Source organism: Microtus oregoni, unplaced genomic scaffold, assembly GCF_018167655.1.
Source record: "Microtus oregoni isolate MIOR12 unplaced genomic scaffold, Mior012 000000F_ref0000247, whole genome shotgun sequence".
NCBI classification, from domain to species: domain Eukaryota; kingdom Metazoa; phylum Chordata; class Mammalia; order Rodentia; family Cricetidae; genus Microtus; species Microtus oregoni.
Genome location: NW_024543059.1, coordinates 78,417,840 through 78,431,087, shown reverse-complemented (window position 1 = coordinate 78,431,087; position 13,248 = coordinate 78,417,840).

Genomic DNA, 13,248 nt, shown 5'->3' with positions numbered 1-13,248 from the left:
AAGGAACACCAAGAAATGTAACATGGGAGCCAGATCTTATGTTGAAGGAGATAAGAAATTAAGAGAAAAATCTGACGCTAAATTAAATAAAATGATTTTTTAAATGATAATAAAAAAAACATACCAAGAAATTCCCTTTATTTAAAAACCATCAAGAAGTCAAAGTTTATGGAGTTTATACAAATTTATTTTCATGGAGGGGACCAGCTACCTAACGCCAGCAAGCTGGAGAAATTGGCATCTTTAGTCACAAGATTCTAAATATAGTGTCAAGAAAGATACCAGAAGAGAGGTGTGGAATCTCCCCCACATTAATTTGTGAGAAAGGACTTTCCAGACATGCTTTCGGGGTGCCCCTGCACGGAGGCCTGGGTGATGTAGGATTCCCCTCTGTATCCTGTAAATATCATTGGTTAATAAAGGAACTGCTTTGTGCCTATAGCAGAGCTATAGGGGAACAGAGCTAGGTGGTGAAAACTAAACTGAATGCTGGGAGAAGGAAGGCGGAGTCAAGAGAAAGAAGCCATGTAGCCCTACCAGAGCCAGAGAGATCTTTACCTTGTAAACCACAACCACATGGTGATACACAGATTACCAAAAATAGATTAAATTGAAATGTAAGAGTAAGCAAATAAGAAGCTAGAGCTAATAGGCCAAGCAGTGTTTTAATGATTACAGTTTCTGTGTGATTATTTCAGGACTGAGAGGCTGGGAACAACCACGCAGCCTTACTCCAACAACCTTTCATGAAACTTTAAATGTGAACCCTGGATTGTGTAGGTGACACCAAGACGTATAACATGCTAAAACCATGAGATATCTGCCAAAGAGAGCACCTAACAGAGTGAGGAAATAGTTCAAGAGAGAAAAGTTTGTTGCAGTCAGGAAGGGAAGAACCATTTAAGGCAGAATGTGGAGTTTGATCATGTAGGTTTTGGTCTTACTTTTGTCTGGTGTTTCATCATTATGCCCCAGTCTCCCTTTTTGGAATGGAAATGTATATTCTTTGCTATATTATGTTAGAAGCATGCGATTTGGCTATTGATTTTCGTTTTACTGTAAAGAGATTGCCTTAAGACTCAGATGAGGCTTTGGACTTTTAAAATGTGTTAAGACTGTGATAGATTATGGAGGGGTTGAAATTGGACTGAATATATTTTACATTACAATATGGCTACAAGCCTATGAGCCAGGGAGAGGAATGTGGTAGTTTGACTTAACTAAGAATCACCTCCACAGGTTTATATGTTTGAATGCTTAATCTTCAGGTAGTAAAACTATTGGGAAAGGATTCAGAGGGGAGGCCTTATTTGAATGGGTATGGTCTTACTAGAACAGGTGTGCCTCTAGGTGTGAGTTTTGAGGTTTCACAAGCCTCGGCCAGACCCAATCTCTGTCTCTACCTGCTGCCCTACGAATCTGGATAGAAAGTTCTCAGCTGCTGCTCTAGTGCCACATCTGTCTTCTTCTCACCATCACCGTCGTGGACTAGCCCTCTAAAGCTGTAAGCAAGCTTGCAGTTAAATGATTTCTTTTATAAGAATTGGCTTGCTCATGCATGGTATCACTTTTTACCAATAAAACAAAAACAGCTTTAATCTAAATAATCTTAAAATATTGTTTTCCCTTGGCTTAATATAACCTTTGGAATTGATGACCTGGCATCTGGCCTTCATTATAGTAGTTTCTCTCTAACTGCAATTGTTGCAAGGTTTGAACACTATTAATTCTTATGACTTTTGAGCCATTTTTCTGCATGGTTTATCTGAATTGTATTGGATGCAAGAATTCATTTCACTCTATTACAGTATTCTCATTAATTCATTAATTTCCAGTCATGTTTTTGCCAGACTCCTCTTTAATACCTGGGAATATACTGATGAAAAAGCATGTATAAGTAGATACAATAGTGAAGGAAATGAAGAAAAGAAAGAGGGACACAAGAGTATAAATTATCTTGATAGTGAGCATGAACTTGATTGCATTAACATCTGAATATATTGAGCTAAACTAATCAGTCATAAAAAAAGATCAGAGTTTTAAAAGTCAGTAAGGACATAACGGCCCTCTCTCTGGCTTGTAGATATATGTTCATCTAAGTTAGAGCTTAAAGCAATGCCTCTGGGTGAAAGGGAAGTAAGTTATAATACAATTATAAGACCTATAAAGGATTTTTACATATTTGTGTTAAAATTAAGATAAGAAAAGTTTATACTTCAGTTGCCCATGCATGGAGCAGATACGTTCAAAGTTCAATAATTAATACTAACTACATTCTGCAGGTAGATATTTCTTAAACACCAGGGACATTGAATATAACTATACATACATTGTTTAAGATTACAGTTATATAGTTTTGTATATCAATGCGTACATCTTGATTTGATCTTTACGTCTACTTATGCATAGCATTTGGCATATCAAACTCAAGTACAAACAGCAAACATAATTTGAAACTCAATAGTACATAAGCCATGTATTTTCAGATATCAAAATTCACACACTACTCAGAGTTCATATATTCTTACATTGAGAAAATATGCCTTGCAAGTCAACAGTGAACATAGCCTCATACACTTGAACAATTCAGATCAAAATTTACTCCTTTAGAGATCCCTTAAACATGTTATACTAAATTTTACAGATGGTTCTTCCAATAAAAAATGTTGCATATGTTGTTTTGTATTTTTTTTTTTTTTTGATTTTTCGAGACAGGGTTTCTTCGTGACTTTTGGTTCCTGTCCTGGAACTAGCTCTTGTAGACCAAGCTGGCCTCGAACTCACAGAGAACCGCCTACCTCTGCCTCCCGAGTGCTGGGATTAAAGGTGTGCGCTACCACCACCCGGCTTGCATATGTTGTTAATGGTAAAATAAATTATAAAGAATGCCCATGACTCCTTAAAAACTTCAAAAAATAAAAAAAATTGCCTTAAGTCATGTACCTTTTATGGATTCCCGTGAGCAATCTGCCACGGACAGATTTTGGCATGATGACACCAAGTGACCTTTGCTAAGGCAAGGAAAAAAAAAAAACCCTTACACTGGATTATGGAAAAGACCTAACCTATGGAAAAGACCTAACCCTATATTAATTTGGAGTCGAGGATATGTTTGTGCTTTAGTCACAAAAAATAATAAAACTGAATGGGATGGCTACATATATAGCAGAGGAGCAGCAGCTGTGATGAGGTCACAGCTGCTGATGGTTCCATAAAAAAAGCAGAGAGTTTCCTAAACCTGTGATCTGATTTCCTCATACCACTATGCTGCAGGCTAAGGAAAGAGGTACCTAAATCAATGTTCCTAACTTACTACAACTTGTTGTAGTCTGACAAGAAATTAAAGATCATGGCGATGACTGATAATTTTCAGCCTCTTGATGAGCTTGCTATGCTGACTTCCAGACCTAGTGAGTTCTGTTTACCTGGGCCAAAAATGCATACTCAACATTTGAATCTTTTCGTCTTTGGGTTTTCAAACTGCTGTTAAAATATAGGACCTGAGAACTGAGACCTCAATTTTTCCTTAGGGGAGAAAATACCTGTTACAAGGAGTGGTAACCAAAACCCCTCTTTAAAATTGAGGAGGGTAGCCAAAGGGTTTTTGCTGCTTCTCAGAGACTGGGACAATTGCTTAAAAGCAGCAATGTGGTTAGACTCTCACCTATCAGAGAAACCTTATTTTGTCTTTTGGTTAGAGTGAATTTAAAAGAGTTGTGATGTAACAATTGTGTCTTTATTGTTAATTTTCATTCTAGAATTATGGTATTGACCAGCTAATGTTTGTAACTGCTTTAGTTCACCATAAGATGATAAAAATTTTGACATTTCCTGTGAGTGCTTGGATTTGGCATATTTGATAAGAGATTTAGATTTTGATATGGCAAAAAAATGTTAAGAAACGCTCTAGATCATTTATAAAAGGGTATTCCCAACCATGGTGATTCTCTTCTCCTTTAATTAGTAGCCATTAGAAGCATGTTTATTCACAAAGCATTATTTATTTGCAGATGAATTCTCTTGACAAAATATTGGCTCAGGCACACAGAGCCCAGAAGTACGTTCTACCTTAACCCTTTGTTTGGAGAGGTCAGCAGTCATTGACAGGCTTTATCTTTTTTCCTCCCAGACCCCTATATTGACATGTACAATTAAAATACATGTACCAAAGACAGATAAGTCTGGGATACAAAAACAGTGTTCAACTAAGGCAGATTCAATCATCTGTCCTGTTATAGAAGCTCAGGCTTTATTAAAACGAATAAAAAGAGAGAAATTGTGGAGGCTCAAAAATGCGGGCCCATTTCCACTTTGTCTGAGTGTCAGAGAGTTAGAGGTTGCTCAAATGATTGACAAGCATAGTTGCCTGTCCCAACTCAGGATGTGATTGCTTAGTTCTTTTAACATTAAAATAGCTCATTCAAGTTGGTTCGTGCATTCTTGAATATACAAATGTACTTCTGCTCCTTCTTTTGTGACTTTTTGTGAAGTCACTGGGAAAGGGGAAGCCTTCAGGATATGTGATCTAGAGCAGTTTTTCTACCTACACAACAGAATGATAATGATTTGATGTCTCAGAATGATAAAATGATTGACTGTTTGAGTTAGCCCTTGTATCATGTAAATAAAGTCCCTTGTTACCTTCTCTCTCATTTACATTGGCTATAAAAGCTACAAAAAACACAGGTGATGTTTATACTCACAGAAAAGCCCTACCGATTACTTTCTGTGGTATTTGTCCTGGAATTTTTATGTGTCTTTGTACTCTTTACTTGTATTTCTAAATACCCCCACATTCCTACCCAGACAAGAGGTATTTTTGCCAAGGCTAATCTACGACAGTAATTAATGTATGTTACGCATGACTTAATACAATTAAATATTTCTTCCTTAATCTATGGGTTTCTAAAAACTCCAGTCTATATATTCATAAGAATATTGAAAGATATACTATTTAAACTGATTTGGTTAGCATAAGTTTTTAAAATTTTCTTTTTAATTTGGTAATTTTTGTTCCTTTTATAAAGGAAATCTTTCTAATACTGAATGAAACTATTCTTTTCTTATATAACGCAAGAAAAAAAGATGTTTAGCATCATTAGAAAATAGGTATCATGGTTATCCTTATCTGTTGTAGGGTATGATAGGAAAGATATATCCTTTTATCAGTTAAGAAAGAAAATAGGACAGGAGGCATGGAAAGTTTTCTCAGTGGCTAAGAGCACTTGTTTTACATTCCAGAGGTCATAGGAAGTAACTCTTGAATTATATTCCCATTGACAAAGTTTCTAATTGCATGATTTGATATATCAGTGGACACATGTTAATTATACCAAGTTTGATTACCACATCCTTGTCAGGTGTTTCACAAACATATGTAGCTCAAACTTTAGGAGTTTCAATAGTCTTTTCTGGTCTCCATGGACACTGCCATACAGATGGCATACAAATGCACAGACACATACATAAAAATATAATAAACTATCAAACAGAAAAGTTAGGAACAAAATTAATGCATACTTTATACAAGAAGATAGTATTTGCTTTATTGTATAGCGCCACAATAGGTAATGATCTATAACCTAGAGCAATTCATGATATATTTGATAACAGATAACCAAAAATGTATTCCCCAACAGAGACAGTATGTATTTTTAAGAATATGGAAATTTTAATTATGCAGATCCATTCATTACATTCTGTATATATGTATTGCACTCCTTAAGTATTACTATTATCATATGGTAATTAAGATACATTTAGATGTATTTAGTGGGTGTGAATATAGTTCAGAGATTGAGTATGCTTGCTTATCTTCTAGAGATCAGATTTCAGTTCCTAACATATTGGGTGGCTTACAACCAACAGTAACTGCAGCGTCAGGGGACCCAATGCATTCTTCTGAATATATAGGTACTTCATATACACATACACGAACATACATTCAGAAACACATATTTTTATTAAACCAATAATAATAGTAAAAATATATTTAGAAAAAAACAAAGGAAACAATCTCACATTTTAAAGAATAAAATTGAAACTCAATTCACAGGCAAGAAACACTGTAGTCATCTCTTCTGCTTAACATCTAGCACTTCCCAGAGTTCTTTGCTACAACTGGGCTTGCATCTCATAGCCTTCCATATCTGCCTTCATTGTCAGAAGGCAATTGTCAGAGAGTGCTTGCTCTCCCTGAGTATCTGCTGGCACTTTATTATGTCTCTGTAATGACGCAATTCACAGTAGACTATGGGCTCAGTCTTCTCCAGTATGACATCCTCTTCACTTATGACATCCACAGTAACTACATTTCTCAATAAAGTCTTGTTAGGAGTTAATTGGAGTACAAACTTCAACATAGTCCCTCTTTTTTTTGTGAGAAACACATTCAATCCTTAACGCATACGTTCTACCACTCGTATTTAATCCTATACTTAGTTTCATTGTCACTATTTGATGATATAGGATATTGGAAGTATCGTATTTTTCTTCTTTTCTGTCCTGTATTCACAGAAGTTTAGTGAACTTGCAACTTGTAATTGGAAGAGATGACATTTGAAACTCATTTTTCTAATCACAGAATCAGTGAGGAAATTCTTGAGGAAAACAGCTAAGTAACATGCAAGACATTGTAAGATCACTGCCAATACAATAGTGGAAGGCAACGGAGCGATTAATTACTTCTGACTGAGTGATCTTGAAAGACTTAATACAGGCTAGTACAATTAAGTTCAACCTCTTTGGGTTACAAGTTATCACATGAGGGGTAAAGTATAAAACCAAGGATGATTTCAACAACTTTGAGCCAATTTTCCCTATTAGTTCAAGTAACACATCTCAGAGAACTTTAGTCAGCATCACACAGAAAAAGCAAATTTACTGGGTCATATAATTCAAAGTCCATAAATAGCTTACAAATCACAGTCAGAACAATGCATTTTCTTGAAGTCTGAGGATTTGCATGAATTTTCTTTAGTTCTGCCCTCTTCCTGTAGGCTTTTATCTGAATAAAATGGATAATAGTCTCTTCTCTGTACAATTACATTTCTAAAGAATGAGGTAACACCCTTTCCTGGCGTTACAAGAAAGATTCTCAAGATGCTCACTCATTGTATATGTCTTCTCTGATCTACTGACTATATTCTGCAGTAAGAGAAGAAAAGTAAAATTGCAGAAAAATGTATGAAAAACATTCAGAGTTACACAGATTGTATACTGGTGTCCACTCTCAGTGTTCTAGAGAGCAAGGAGTACATCTCTACAGTACTCCTAAAATCATTTATATAGATATTAGTATATCAGTAAAATGATTCCTTCTTTATTCTGAACTTCTGAGCAAAATGTTTTATTCATCTTCTATTCTTACTGACTATTCTGTTGTATAGCATGTGCTCTACTGTTGAATGAAAGAACAAAAATGTAAAGCTGTTATAAATATAAAATAAGACTAGAAATTTACATAATGATTGAGAAATAGGACAAAGTCCTCACTGTATTTACCCTTTTAATTACATAAATACAGCATTTTACTATTCAATTGTGAAAACAAGAAAAATACACAGATATTTTGTTTCCAATAAAGCATTAATTCTATAGACATAGAGGAAGTGCTCTTCTTAGAACATTCAAAGATTAACTAGGAGGCAGCAAGATAGCTCAGTCAGCAGATCCCCTAGTAGAAATAGTACCCAAATGTGGTCATTTGATGCCCATATGCATGCCATGCATACATGCTTCACACTCACACACATATATACGTATATGCATAATATACACATAATAACAAATGAATATTTATAAAGATGGATTAGAAAGTAGAGCAGAGTCACTATTTTTTCTTCAGCCATCAGTTTTATAAAGTTATCTATTATGCTTGTTATGATTATTTTATCATGTAAATGTCTATATGAAGTTTTTTCCCTAGCCAATAACCCTTTTCTTCATTTAAATTACAGATATAACATGATATAATGAAAAGTATTGAAATAAGACTTGAACAGAAAATAGTTATTGAAAACAATGTCACAATTAAGACAATATATAGAGAAATATTTTTGAGGATTTTTGTAAGACCCCAGATGTGCATAAGTTCTTTAAGATAATTTACATAAATATCACTTCAAATTTAAATATTATAAGTGCATACCCATCATGGTTGTTTGAGTGACACACTTCATCAAAAGGACTGATTTATCTCTCATCATCATATATGAATATGACTATCAACTATCAAATTTCTTCTCTATAAAAGAAAGAATTGTTATGATTTCAAGTAAATTTTTTTCTGGTAATCTCTGTTATTTATTTTTCACAGAAAAAATTGCAACATGATTCTTACAAAAGAACAAAATGGTTCTATGAACCAATTTGTCATCAGCTTTTACCAATCTCCAACTATTCAGTTCCTCCCACTTAACAACACTATTTTTTCATTGCCCGTGGTACTTTGTTCTTCATTATGGAAATGTCCAATATGAAGTTTTTGTTGATTGATTCACTTCTCTGTTCATTCAAATAACAGATTTGCATCATAATATGAATATTATCATTGATTTTCTAAATATTTATGAGCACACAGTTTAGTAGAAACCTCTCGCTCAGGTATCACACTCTAAAAAAGGAACATTCAGGGGAAAACCATACTGAACAAACCAGTAACACCTTAGTCCTTTCAGTTGGTTCTCTTTTAATGAAGTGGCAGGCCTGAAATTTGAACACTCATGATTGTCCCTGCTAACAACTGTCCCTGCTATGTCTGTGATACAATTAAACTTAGATGTCATTTAAACACGTTGATAACTTAAAAGAGCTTTGCTACCTTGGATTTTATTTTATCTGAGCTTCTATAAGATAAAAACCCATTAAGAGTATTAAATAGAGGGGCTGGGAGATTGTTCAGGTACAGTGTGCTTATTAATTTTTCAGAAAACCCAAGCTTGGTTCCTAAAACCAACGGCAGTAGGAGGCTTCCAGCCACTTCTAACTCCAACTCCAGGGGATGTGATGCGTCTGGTCTCCTTGAGTATCTGCCCTCGTGTGCACATACCCACAGAGAGACATACAAATGCACACATACAATGACAACTGAGAAACAGAATCCTTAAGCAAAAGATTTTAGTAGAGAAGATTTAACAGGGACAAGTGGACACAGCTTTGAGTCTGGTGTTCCTTAACACTGTTTTATGTCTTCACATAAATTCCAAAGTTATGCCGCCTCTTTAAAAATCAAGATTAAAAAAATTCTAAAAGGTAAATACTTGTGCATATGCCTCTAGATCCTACCATCTCTTGCACATCCATGTTTAATGATGCTCTTCTCACAACATCAAGAAAATGGAACCAGCCTGATAGCCAACAAAAGGGGAAACAAAAATGAATATGAGTGTATTTACAAAATGGAGCGTGACTCATCACTAAATATAAAGAAAGGTAAAGAAATGAACAAAATTGGAATGCTGTATTAATGAGGCAACTCATGCTTATAAAGACGAATGCCAAAGGGCTCTCTCCAGTGTAGATACTAGCTTTAATTTTTATACACTTCTGTTAGTGTAATATCGAGTGTGGGTAGAGGTTAGGAATCTAGAAAGAGGAGAATGAGAAGTGGAATAAAAGGGGTTTAAGGAAGTATAATTCAGCAAAGTGGAGAAGAGGGCATAAGATATGAGAGTGGGAGAGACAGGAGGAAGGAGAGTAGAGAGTAAACAAAGCCAAGTGTTATGAAAATGTCCTAAGAAAATATCCTACTTTGTAAGTTAGTCTTAAAATTAAAAATTTAAAGTAAAGAGAATTCACAGAATGATCTTTTGGATATATGATAATCTGAAAGTAAAATTTAACAGATATTTTAAGAGTTTACAAAAACAGACTCTTCATCAGGTTGTCTAATTTTATAGGCTTCGTTCAAAATATGTGCATCTGTTTACACCAAGGAAAGAGAATCATTTTGGTGATAATGCAACTGGGTTTCTCCACAAAACACAGCATTGAGTCTTCATCTTAATAGCAGAGTGTCTTCTCTCAATGAACTTGATGATAAACATACCACATTCTGGGACACAAAGTAAACTTCAACCAAAACAAAAACATGAAATAATCCTTCCTGACCATTATGTAATAAAACTTAAAATCAACATCAAACAAAACTCTACTAAATTTATTAGTTCTTGCAGATTAAATAACTCATTCTTGAATGATGGATGAATGGATCAAAAAATCAAGAATAGAATAAAAAATGTCCAGTAACTAAATTAAAATAAAAATATACAAAAACTCTGGAACACATTAAAAGTAGTTCTAAGAGAATATTTTATCACACTAGGTGATTATATTTTTAAAAAAATCAGAAATCACACAAATAAATGACTCAATGATGCAACTTAAGAATCTGTCAAAAAGAAAAAAAAGCCAAATTCAAGTATATCATATGGCAAGAAATAATTAAAAATCACAGCAGAATTAATGAAATGTAAACAAGGAAAACACTACAAATAATCAATGACTCTAAGAACTAGTGTTTTTTTTGTTTTTTTTTTTTTTTGGAAAATATTGATGGAACCTTAGTCACCTAAAAAAAGAAACAATGAAATGACCCACATTTTAAGAACCAGAAAAGCATAGAAACATTAAAACAGACACCAAAGAAGAACAGAATATTATAAGGGAGCGCTTTAAAAATATGTTCTCCATTAAGTTGATAACTCTTAAAGAAATGGATCTTTTTTTTTCTTTAATCTAAACTACCAAAGTAAAATCAAGAAGAGACCAACACCTCAAATAAAGCCATAACAAGTGAAGATATTGAAACAGTAATAAAAACACTTTAAGACTAAAAAGGTCCAGGGCTAGAGGCATTCAACCAAATTTTTTCAGACTTTCGAAGAATAACTATAACCAATCCTTCTTGAATTCTCGTAAGAGAAAAAAAGTAGGAGAAAAAGAAACAAAAAGATCCCTCCCAAACTCATTGTATGAAGCCAACATTACGATAATCCTCAAAGATGGTAGAGACCCAACTAAAACAACATTTTAAATCGAATCCACAGGATCTAGCTCCAAACTTTTGAGCATTGGGGATTTTTCTCAAAATTTATAGTTATTGAAGGCTAACAGGGAAGTACATCTGCATAGTGCCTGTCACAAAAGCATGGGAATCTCATTTTGATTCCTAGAACTCAGGTGTGGTCACACCTTAGTAATCTTAGTTGTGAGGAGGCAGAGAAAAGAGAACTCTGTACAAAACCATCTAGGCAGCAGTGAACTGAAGAGCAGAGGGAGACCTTGCATAAGCGGGGTTGGACAGCAATCCTGAGGGTAGCTCTCCAGCTTCTCTTCCGGCCTCTGAACACACATATACAAATAGACACATGAAAATAATTTGGAGGAGATGCCAATTGTGTGGTGTACCACGATTAATAAAACTCAGTCAGAAATTGGGGTTCAACCTGAGGGTCAGAAAAGCAAACAACCAGTCACTGGCTCTTACCACTACCTCAGTCTGAAATGGCAATCCTGTCTCCAGAAATCTCAGAATGAGACTGTAACTGAACACGGTTTCCTCCTATTGGATAATGCTCCCTAGTTCTGGAATTAAGGGCAGGCATCACTACTTCCTGATTTATGGCAAGCTAGTGTAGCTGCTAGGATTAAAGGCGTGTGTCATTGTGGCTATTGGGATTAAAGGTGTGTGTCATTGTTGTCCGGTCTGTAAGGCTCATCAGTGAGGCTGTTTTACTTTTCTGATCCTCAGGCAAGCTTTATTTATTAAAATACAATTGAAATGCCACTACAGTCTAGCACAAGATATCCCCTTTTAACTGAAATACAGCAGGTAAGAAAGACAGATACTGGAATGTGAACAGGCAGATTTCATACAACAGTGTTTCTTGGGCTCAGACAAGGGGACTTTGGGAAAAGATGATGGAAAGACACAAGACACAAATCAGTAAGTTGAAAAAAAAAAGAATCCAGTGTGGTGATGATAGATAATGCTATTCTGTGTTCTTGACAACTGTTAAACGTATTCTTCTTGCTGCAATCGGGAATGAATACAGAGAACCATAGCCAGACAACGGGCGGAAAGTGAAAGACCTTTGGAACACTCAGCTTTAATCCGAATGTCTCCATCAAATTCCTTCTCTCCAGGCCAGGAAATTCTTCAGAAGAGGAAGTAAAAAGACCATAGGAATCAGAGGGGAAGAAGAACACTGAGGAGACAATGTCCTCTAAGTCAACAGGATCCATATACAAATTAACTCACAGATACTGGGGTGGCATGCATAGGGTCTCAATGATCTTGTGTGTATGTATGTAGTGTGGCTTCCCGTTAATGGTTTTCTAAAACTCCCGAGCCTCCAAACAGTGAGTCTCTGTGTTTTTATCTATTTCTGGTGCATTATCTTGTGCTCTTTTCCTTCGGTTTGTTTTTTTGTTTTTTTTTTTTTGTACTCTATGTTAGTTTTAGTTTTATCTTATATTTCGTTATGCTTTATTATCATCCCTAAGAAGCCAGTTTGTTTTCTAATGAGAAAGAGAGAAAGGTTGTGTATCCAGATGAAGGAGGAGGGAGGGAGGAACAGGGGGGAGTAGAGGAAGAGAAACCCATAACCAGAATGTATTATGTGAGAAAAAAAATCTATTTTCAATAAAAGAAAAAAGTTTCTAGATTTACAGCTGCAAAACAGATTGTGAAGCATTGTGAACTTTAACGGTCCACAATGCTTAGATATGAAAAAAAACAGCTGCATTATATATAGGGCAAACTTATACAAATACTTGTAAATAGAATTGCAATTTTTAAAGTTGAAAAACCCAAACATTTTCTGCATGGGAAAGAAGTTTTGTGCTCGTTAGACATTTGAAAGGTTTTCTATATGAGGTAACTATAATATATTACTCATTATAAATGAGCAATATTTATTGCAATAAAAATGCCTGAGATGAAACAACCAAGATTATGGTTTCAGTAGAAAACCATGGATAGAACGAAACTATTCAGTACTTAAAATATGTGAGGGGAAAAATAGGAAAGGAACAAGAAAAAGTCATGGTGTGTGCTAGGAATGTTTCCAGCCAGTTTCATTCAAATCATGGCGGAGGTGTGCTTTAAGTTTCCTCTGATGAGAAGTAAAGAACAAGTATTAACAACTGTGTAAGAATGACCTGAAACACTCAGACACTGTCCTCTCAGTGTCTTACCTCCTTTCCTGATTGATTTTGTCTTCGTCCAACTCTCGGCCTCTCTGC